This window comes from Bos taurus, chromosome 2 (genome assembly GCF_002263795.3).
Source record: "Bos taurus isolate L1 Dominette 01449 registration number 42190680 breed Hereford chromosome 2, ARS-UCD2.0, whole genome shotgun sequence".
Lineage (NCBI taxonomy): Eukaryota > Metazoa > Chordata > Mammalia > Artiodactyla > Bovidae > Bos > Bos taurus.
In genome coordinates, this window is record NC_037329.1 from 103,927,768 (window position 1) to 103,937,077 (window position 9,310).

Here is a 9,310-nt window from a genome sequence, read left to right on the forward strand (position 1 = left end):
CCACCTTACAGCATTGTAGGGAGGGTCAGATGAATTAGTACATGCCTGGGGCTTAATAAGGGCTGGAACACAATACGCTCTCAAAAAAAAAAAAAAAAATGCTTCTATTACTGTATATTTGGGTATCTGTTTGAGTTTCTCTCTTTTCCAAAACATGATTATTCCATTTTTTTCTTCTTTTAGACAGCAGTAGTCCTTCCAGTAAGCTAACATTTTGCCTCAGTTGATCAGCGTAACTTTCTACTGTGATCAACTCTGGTTACCCCAGAGGAACCAGACAAAAATGAGCCTGTCTGAACCAGGTGGTCTAGTGTGACCTGACTCTCAGGCCCTCTCTTAAGTGCCAGATTTCTAAAATGACCTCATGAGGGACTTCCCTGGTCATCCCGTGGCTACGACTCCACGCTCCCAATGCAGGGGGCCCAGTTTCTATTTCTGATCAGGGAAGTAGATCCCACATCCTGCAACTAAGAGTTTACACGGCGCAGCTAAAGATCCTGCATGTGACAACAAAGATCGAAGATCCTGCATGTCACAACCAAGAGCCGGTGCAGCCGTGTGTGTGTGTGTGTGTGTGTGTGTGTGTGTGTGTATGTATATATACATGCAGTTTGAAAAAATAAAAAAGACCGCATGAGAGCCTGAAACATCCAATGTCCTGCTGGTCCAAAGAGACAGAACCAGAGCATAAGGCGCCTTTGTCATCGAGGATGAGAAAGGTAGAAGCGCCTTACTGGGCTTCCCTCCCTCTGAGGTTTCAGGCCATTGTGTTTCTTAGTGACTTGGAGGCAGGTTGTTATCAGAGAGCACAAGTCTCAGGAGAGTCACTCTGGGTGGGTGAGTTGTTGGAGCAGCTCACTAAGGAGCAGGAAGTGAAAACTCAGGCAAAGGAGCCCAAGATGCTCCCCCTGGTGTCCTTCGGGCAGAGCAAAAACCTCAGTCCAGGGAGAGGTCCATTACGGTAAACCTGTCCCTAGAGGAGACACAACACACACGCCAGGTCCATTTCTTTCTCCTGCCACTCAGAGGACAGGAATGAACGAATCAACAGACCTGTGACCCCTCCATTTCAATGAAGTAACCGAAGCAGCATGACTCACTTGAAAGCATTTCTCCTCTGTCTCCTTTTCACAGTCATGGTGTCTGGGTTTGGAACTGATAATTCCTCCCCTGGCCCCAGCATCCCCATGTCCCTTACCTGACACCCGGCGTCAGGTCTGGCTTCCATCTTCCTGCCTCTGCCCCTCTGACTCAAACAAACAGGGCGAGAAACCACTGCAGCTTTCCTCTCCTGTCAGGTTGGGTGACAGAAGGGTATTTCTTATTAAAGCAAGTTTTCATGCCTGCTCTCTGAGTCTAAGGAACATTGCCTGATGACCTATTTAGAAAAGGTGAGAGGACAAAACGATGTAGAAAACTAGCATGTGTCTTAATACAGGCTGAGTCTCCATCACCACCTTTCCCTTCAGAAAGTCAACCAGAGGCAGCCCACCTGTGCAGCCCACCTATTGGGCTCAGACTTCTTCATTGTCACACTGTCCTTCCTGGTAGACACTGGTGCTTCACAAGTGCCACACGTTTTCTTCACACAGATCTCTTTCAGTATCCACAGGGGATTGGTTTCTGGACCCCCGGGCACATACCAAAATCCGTGGATGCTCAAGTTTCTTATATAAAATGACATAGTATTCGCATATAATCTCCACTCTACTTTAAATCAGCTCTAGATTACTTATAATACCTAACACAATATAAATGTTATTTAAATAGTTCTAGTAAATACAATGTAAATGCTATGTAAACAGTTGTAAGTACACAGTAAATTCAAGTTTTGCTTTGGGCAACTTTCTGGAATTTTTTCCCAGATATTTATATATATGGATCACTTTGGCCCAGATGGTAAAGAATTTGCCTGCAACACTGGAGACCCAGGCTCCATCCCTGGGTCAAGAAAATCCCCTGGAAAAGGGAATGGCAACCAACTTCAGTATTCTTGTCTGAAGAATCCAATGGACAGAGGAGCCTGATGGGCTACAGTCAGTCCACGGGGTCGAAAAGAGTCGGACATGACTGAGTGACTAGCACTTTCACTTTCACATTTAATAAACACAATGTATTTATTGTATTTGTATTTATTTCACATGTAATAATAAATGCAAATGCTAAGTAAACAGTTGCAAGTACACAACAAATTTGAGTTTTACTTTGGGGAACTTTCTGGAATGTTTTCCCAGAGAGAGAGAGAGATAACAGCTGATACTCAACTTATTAAAAAGGTTGATTTAGGCATCAGCAATGGTGACTTCCACCTCCTCCTGGCTCAGTATTGATGAAAGTGATCTGCTTGACAATCTCAGAAGGACTGTGCAGGCCCATGAGTCACTTGTGGATCCTCATCTGGAATCGATACCAAGTCTTAGAACCTTCACCACACGGAGTTTTCCTTGTAGTTATTCTCAGTCTTGGTAGGCATCGGAACAGGTCCTTTCACTTGGAGATCCCTTTCCTTTGCGCCTCTGATCAGGTTAGCACATACCTTCTCCAGAGATTTCACGTCGCAGCTGGTGATGGTGATCTAATCTGGTGAATGGCCACCTCTGGCTCCACGGGAGTCTTGCTCTTGTCTTTAATGGCCATGGATGCTCTGGTTTCCTGACCAACTCGTTCTTCTGCAAGAGCGAACAGCGGTGAGTCAGGAGCAGGAGTGGGTGGCCCAGTGTTCCACCACAGCAGAAACCGTGTTTTCCTCAAAGAGCTCCCAGATACTTTGATCTGAGGTTGGTTGAATCTGTGGATACAGAACCCTCAGATACAGATTGCTATCTGTTCTATTAGTTACCTATTAATATCGTATTCCAAAATTATCATCTATCCTTTTAAAACATATATTCTTCCTTACCTTCTCCAAATTCAAAAGATTCATGCAGTCATGAGTTTAATGTACTATTTTTATTATTTCCCTAACTAACACTTGAAGATTTCTCACTGTATATCAAGTCCCTCTCTAAATACTTTATCAATATTAGCTTATTGAATCTTCACGACAACCCTCTGAGGTAGAAGCTACTATTACTCCCATTTTACAGATGAGGAAATTGAGGCTTAGACTGACGAGCAGGAAATCACAGTAGTTAGTAGGACTGGGACTGGAGTCCAGGGAGAAGGGCTCTAGAACTTGAGTTTCACCTGAGTTTAAGTTAACTCCTATGCTATTCTGCTATACCTTTTTTAATACAAAAATTTTAAGCTATTAAAAAGTTTTCATTTTAATTCATATACTGTCTCAAATCATCTCATAGACCACTCAATTTTACATCAACACTTGGAGAAATACCAGCTGAGTGTAAAAGAATTCTGGATTCAGAGAAGACTTGATTTCAATTCCCTTTTCACTCCTTACTTGCTTTGCAGCCCTGAGCAAACTTCCTGACCAGTGTAAGCCTCAGCATCCCCCCATGGGGACCTTAGATAGAAATTCCTACTTCTCTCACTGGTGGTTGTAGAGACTGAAGAAATCATGCCACTGCAAATGCTTTGGGAAACATTATGGCCGCAAGTCAACATCATCCCCTCTAATGATGAAGAAATGTTTAAAATTAAGGAAATGGTGCCCCTACTTTTTCAGTACAAGCAGCCCCTGCTGGTTGAAAAATCTTTCGAATAAAAAAGTAGATCCTTACGTTTCCTTTGTGCTGTAGAGGCTGTTGCTGCTGCTGCGGATCCAAAATAAATTACTTCATGAAGTAAGGTCTGTTTATATTATCCCACTACCTGATGACTTCCTGTGTATAACATCCAAATACGAGCATCTCAGCCAAAGGTACATAAAGCCACTTCCCCCACACTTTACATTTCACCATGCTCAACATCTGCTTTTCTTGGCCACCTGAGTTGATGAGTTTCACTTTGCACCATGGTGAGGTCCAGGTGTCAGGCGAGGACCCAGACATTTTCTTCCCTCATTGCCTCAAGCAGGGTCCAGTTTATAGTCCCATTTCCCCCACAAGAGCTGGTGATGAGGGAGACACTGCAGCTGGGCGTCATTACCCTCAATCAACGGCCGTGACATTTTTTTGAAGGTAGCAGGCAGGGCTGAAGAAGGTTGCATTCTCACATTTTCAGCCAGGTTGGAGCTGTGGCCATCTGGAAAGATGGATATGAGTATAAACTTCAGTGAGGGAACTTCAGTTTTTCCTTCTTTGGGAGCTCCTACAACTTAAAAATTCCTGGTGTCCTCATCCTGGGCGGAATGTGTTTCCTAGATGCAACCTGCAAGAGTAGACTGGGTCTCATCTCTGTTCCTTCTGCTCTTCCTCATGATCCATACGAAGTGAGATAAGGAAGGTGATGCTAATTGGGTGTTTTGATATCTTGGCAGGAACAGTTATATTCGATGAATCAATGAAACTTGACATTACGGATGCCTTTGGAGGGGTCCAGGGGGGTCTCCTACCTGATTGCAACAACCCTTCAGTATCAAAGGATTTGAGTCCTGTGTCCATTCTCACTATGGGGAGCACGTCTCTGTATAACAGAGAGCTTCACCTGATAACTGATCACCGTGAATGAGAGGCAAGATACACACAGGAAACATCTCCTAAATTCCACCTGGCTTGTCCCTGTGAGTCCATCTGTCAAACCGGAGCCTCCCAACATGCAAAGACAGCAATTCTCTTACTGAAACAATCTGGATCGTACCAGAGCTTATTTAAAAAATGATTCAAAATGTGCTGCAGCTATACCAACACACTGATATCCCAGGCACAGCCCTTCACAGCATTTTATTTAATAACACAGGGACCTTCATGGTTTGATAACGTCTCAAAGGACGGTGGTACAAATGGAAAATGGACCAAGAGTGCAAGCTTACATTCTCTCCTGAAAGAGATCCGTGTACAGGGTACTGCCTGTCTGATGCAGCTCTGTCCTGCATTCAGTCAGGTCCTGCAAAGAACTGTCCTCAACCTCCTCCACTGCCATGAGAACAGATCATTTTTTTAATGGTCCTGGTTGACCATTAATAACTCTGTTCATTTAACTGCATGGGATTTCTTCTTCAATTGTCCCTTTATTGCTGAGATAAATTAAAACTGGATTTTTAAAATTGGCTTCAAAAATGTGACCTGTCCAGGAAGTTCTCCAGTGGTGTCCAGTGGCTAAAACCCCATGATCCCAGTATAGGGGTCCCAGATTCAATCCCTGGTCAGCAAACTAGATCCCACATGCTACAACTAAGACCTGGCACAGCCAAATAATTTTTTTAAAAAACGGGTCTGTCTTTATATAGATACAGCGGAATACTACTCAGCCATTAAAAAGAATGAGATACTGCAGGAACATGGATGCAGCTAGAGATTGTCATACTAAGTGAAGCAAATCAGAAAGAGAAAGACGAATACCTTATGATACAGCACTTACATGGGGAATCTAAAACATGGCACAGATGAACCTAGTATCTATGAAACAGAAATAGACCCACAGACATAGAGAATAGACTGTGGTTACTAAGTGGGAGGGAAGAGGGGAAGTGGGACAGGGATGGACGCGGAGTTTGGGGCTAGGAGATGCAAACTGTAATTTACATACAGAATGGATAAACAACAAGGTCCTTCCGTATAGCACACGGAACTATAGCCAATCTCCTGGGATAAATCATAATGGAAAAGAATATTTTACAGAAGAATGTGTATACTGAGTCACTTTGCTGTACAGCAGAACTTAACATTGCAAATCAACTATACTTCAATTAAAAAATCTTTTTAAAATGTGAACTCTCCTTCATATCACCCAATATCACTCATTTTTTCACACCCCCTTTTTGCTACTGTGGTTTATATTCCCAGGCTATGGCCCTAGAGAGCATCCCGTCCCCAAAACCTTCAGGCTTTAGATTCAATCCACCTTTATTTACAAGGGATTCTGCTTCCGGTGCTGTGTTAGATGTCTCCGCATGCACTCCCTCATTTGATCCCCAAAGTTTTAAGATAAGCAGAATGTCCCCATTGCACAAGCAGGAAAACCCAGGCAGGTGGGGGAAACAGACCTTGCAGTGGCTGAGCCAGGACATACTTCCAGGTCTTCTCCAAGTCCCACACACTCTGTGTTAAATAGAGAACTTCAGCTCCTCTTCCCTCTGCTCTGAGCTACCTCAACCAACATCGCGAGGTACTTACTCTCCTCTCTGTAGGAAGGGTTCTCTCTCTTTTCCATCCATGCTTAGAAGTCCAACCTCGCCGGGCTCCTGCAGGACCTGTCTTCCCTGTAGCTCATGTTTCCTCCTTTCCACTGACTCCTCCATTTCCTTTTCTATTGCAGTCAGATTCCTAAAAAAAACCACATTGTTCGATTCCTACCTGCTACTCTCTCCCTTAAAATTGCCCACCAGAAAGACAGTTTCAATTCACTGCTGGTCTTTTCCTTTATTTTTACCATGTTCTGATTCCATCTAGATTTCAGCCAGACAAGCATATGCTGATCTGTGTGCCAAGAGGCGATATATCCAGATATACACTCTTATCCTCAAATTATTTAAAGCAGCTTACTAAATATTTTTCCAGGTCTTTTGTTTCCCTTTTAATTGTTAAACTAGTCAAGCTACCTCGAAGTAAGAATTATGTCCTCTTGCTTCCAGTAGTGAGCACAGGACATGCAGGCAATCAAATCAGAATTAAACAAGAACTAGAATTCAAACCACTTTTACAAAACAAAATCAAATGCACTTGCTCTCCAAATACCAAAGCTCCCATAACATCAGAGAACAGAAGAAGAGTGATGTTATTTAGGAAACAAAAAAATTTTTTGCAAGTTGGCTAAGGTTACATGTGAAATTGAAAGTGTTAGTTGCTCAGCCACATCCGACTCTGCAACCCTATGGACTGTAGCCCACCAGGCTCCTCTGTCCATGGAATTCTCCAGGCAAGAATACTGGAGTGGGTAGTCATTTCCTCCTCCTCCAGGGGATCTTTCCAACCCAGGGATTGAACCTGGGTCTCCTGTATTGCAGGCAGATTGTTTACTGCCTGAGCCATAGAAGCCCCACTTTCCACAGATGGAGGAGCGATGAAAAGAAGAAATTTCAAATTTTAAATTCTGTTAAAAACTTGAGGTAACTGTGTTAGCAGGAATATAGAGGGCAAAACACTCCGGTGCATTGCTGGCGTGAGTGTAAATTACTAACACATTTTCAGGGGGAAAAAAATGTATTAATCTATATGTTAAAATAAAAAATGCATATATTCTTTGACCTAGCAGTTCTACTCGTTTAAAACTAATTCCACAGGTTTACTCATATCTTTTCACACAGAAAGGTATGCTGTAATATTGCAGCATTTAAAAAATGAGGCAGCTTAATATCATATGAAATGATCTCCAAGATAAGATGTGCAAAAAAGGAATATGCAGAACACGTGTATAAGGTGCTAATGATTGTGAAGGTAAGACACACACACAGAGCTGCATTTGAAAAAACTGTAAACCCACATACACATTTGGACTTGAAAAGACTGTCTCTGGCAGCTTATACCAGAATATTCTGTTAGTGCTTGTCCTTGGAGAGAGGAATCAGGAACTGGAGACCTGGAGTGGGAGGAAACTTTCTTTCCTTCTACATTTTTATGTGGTGACTTAAAATATTTCTTTGTGCCAGCATTAAAGTTTTTTTTTTTTTAAGCGAAAAGAATTGTTTTAAAAAGTTTTTTAAAGCTTGAGTTAACATGACTTTTTTTAATCTCCAATTTGGTGTTAAGAATGGCTGTAATTTAAACATTTGCAGTTACGTGTGAAGAGTTGCTGTAAAATTTGAAAGGCATGCTTGGGCCAGCTCTGAGTTGAGGTGCGCCAGCCACGAATCTAAGATGAAAGAGAATTTCCTGTTGCCTCCCATTGGTTTTGAGCTTCACTGTTTATAGAACTTTTCGATGAAGTGTTACTATAAGAAGGCAAAAATTACTTAATCCAGAGGCAAAAGCCAATCTCACTAGTTCACATTCATGTCACTTTGGTCATAACAATGATCATCGGCTATACTTGAGAGATGTTTCTAGAGACAATCTCACTGTTCCATGAAACACATTTCTGTCTTACAGGTTCTGGTTCTCAGGATGTAAGCAATAACATCTACCAGCCACAGGCCAACCTGTCTTTATAGCAGGTAGAAGGAGGCATCTTAAGGTCAATAAGGCTCAAGTCAGTATCACTCCATCATTTCAGCTATGTCTTCAAGCTCTCTCTATTCCCGACACTCAATCGCAAGTTTATGGCACCAGGACAAGTCCAGACCTTCCGTTTCTGGCTCAGAATAACTTTGCTATCCTCCCTCAGGGTCCCCCTAATACAACATCTTCTCAGCAATCAACCTCACACCCCAGGAAAGAAGGGGGAATTCCGGAGACCAGGACCCCCTGAACCACCCAGGAGGCACCAGAAGACGGCCATCAGCAGACATCCTGGGACCTCAGGTAGTTCCGGTCCTCGTCACGGGAGTGATCGGAGAGGCAAGTTTACAGCAGCCACTGTTGTCAAGTGGAAATAAATTTTTAATAATAAGAATAGCAGCAGTGGATTGACACTTCGGCTCTTCCAGAACAGCTGTCCAGGGATATTCCAGCCTTAAAGTGTTATCCGTTAAAGCCAGAATTGATATTTCCACCCCACCGGGGAACAGTTCAGCCCTTAATCTCTTGCAAGGAGCAGTCGACTTGAGAACCAACAGCAGCTGAGGGCCTGGCCAAGGCCAGGTAACCTGTGAGTGAGTGAACACTGAGGAATTGAGAGGTTTCTCAGTGTCTCTGTCTTTCTCACTAGTCTTTCTTTCCAACTTCCCTGTAGGTATGGTAAATCCAAATGCATAGGTCTCAGAAACGGTAACACATTTTCTCTGGGCACCAAGCAATCTTAGCATGCTAAGATGCTTTTAACCACCCACTGTTGCTTCTTCACCAGAGCTTCTGGCATCAATCAAGAAAAGAGACCACCTCATATGCCCTCCTCAATCTTGTTATGTGCCGTCCAAACACACCTATGGGAGGAGAAATACTCGCAGGCACATGATGTGAATTATGTCTTTACACGCCTGATCTACTGACTATTCCTGAGCCCTCGTGCAATATGAAAGAGAACACAATGCAAGTCAAACCTGAATTGATTTTAGCCAGATTTTTCCATGAACAGGGGCTTATAAATCACTATATGTGTCAAACTCTGCCCTTTTCCCCTGATTTGGTAATCACTCTCTTAGTAACTTGGGAGATCTAAACTAGATATGTATAGCTACCATGGGCTTGACTGGGTTATTTATTTAATTCAGCTGAGA

The 9,310-nt window shown here is 42.9% G+C and overlaps 1 pseudogene; it reads right to left on the minus strand.

Annotated features, from left to right (window-relative positions):
• Window positions 1–2,282: 2,282 nt before the first annotated feature.
• Window positions 2,283–6,471, minus strand: LOC100848551 (small ribosomal subunit protein uS10-like; annotated as a pseudogene).
• Window positions 6,472–9,310: the final 2,839 nt, after the last annotated feature.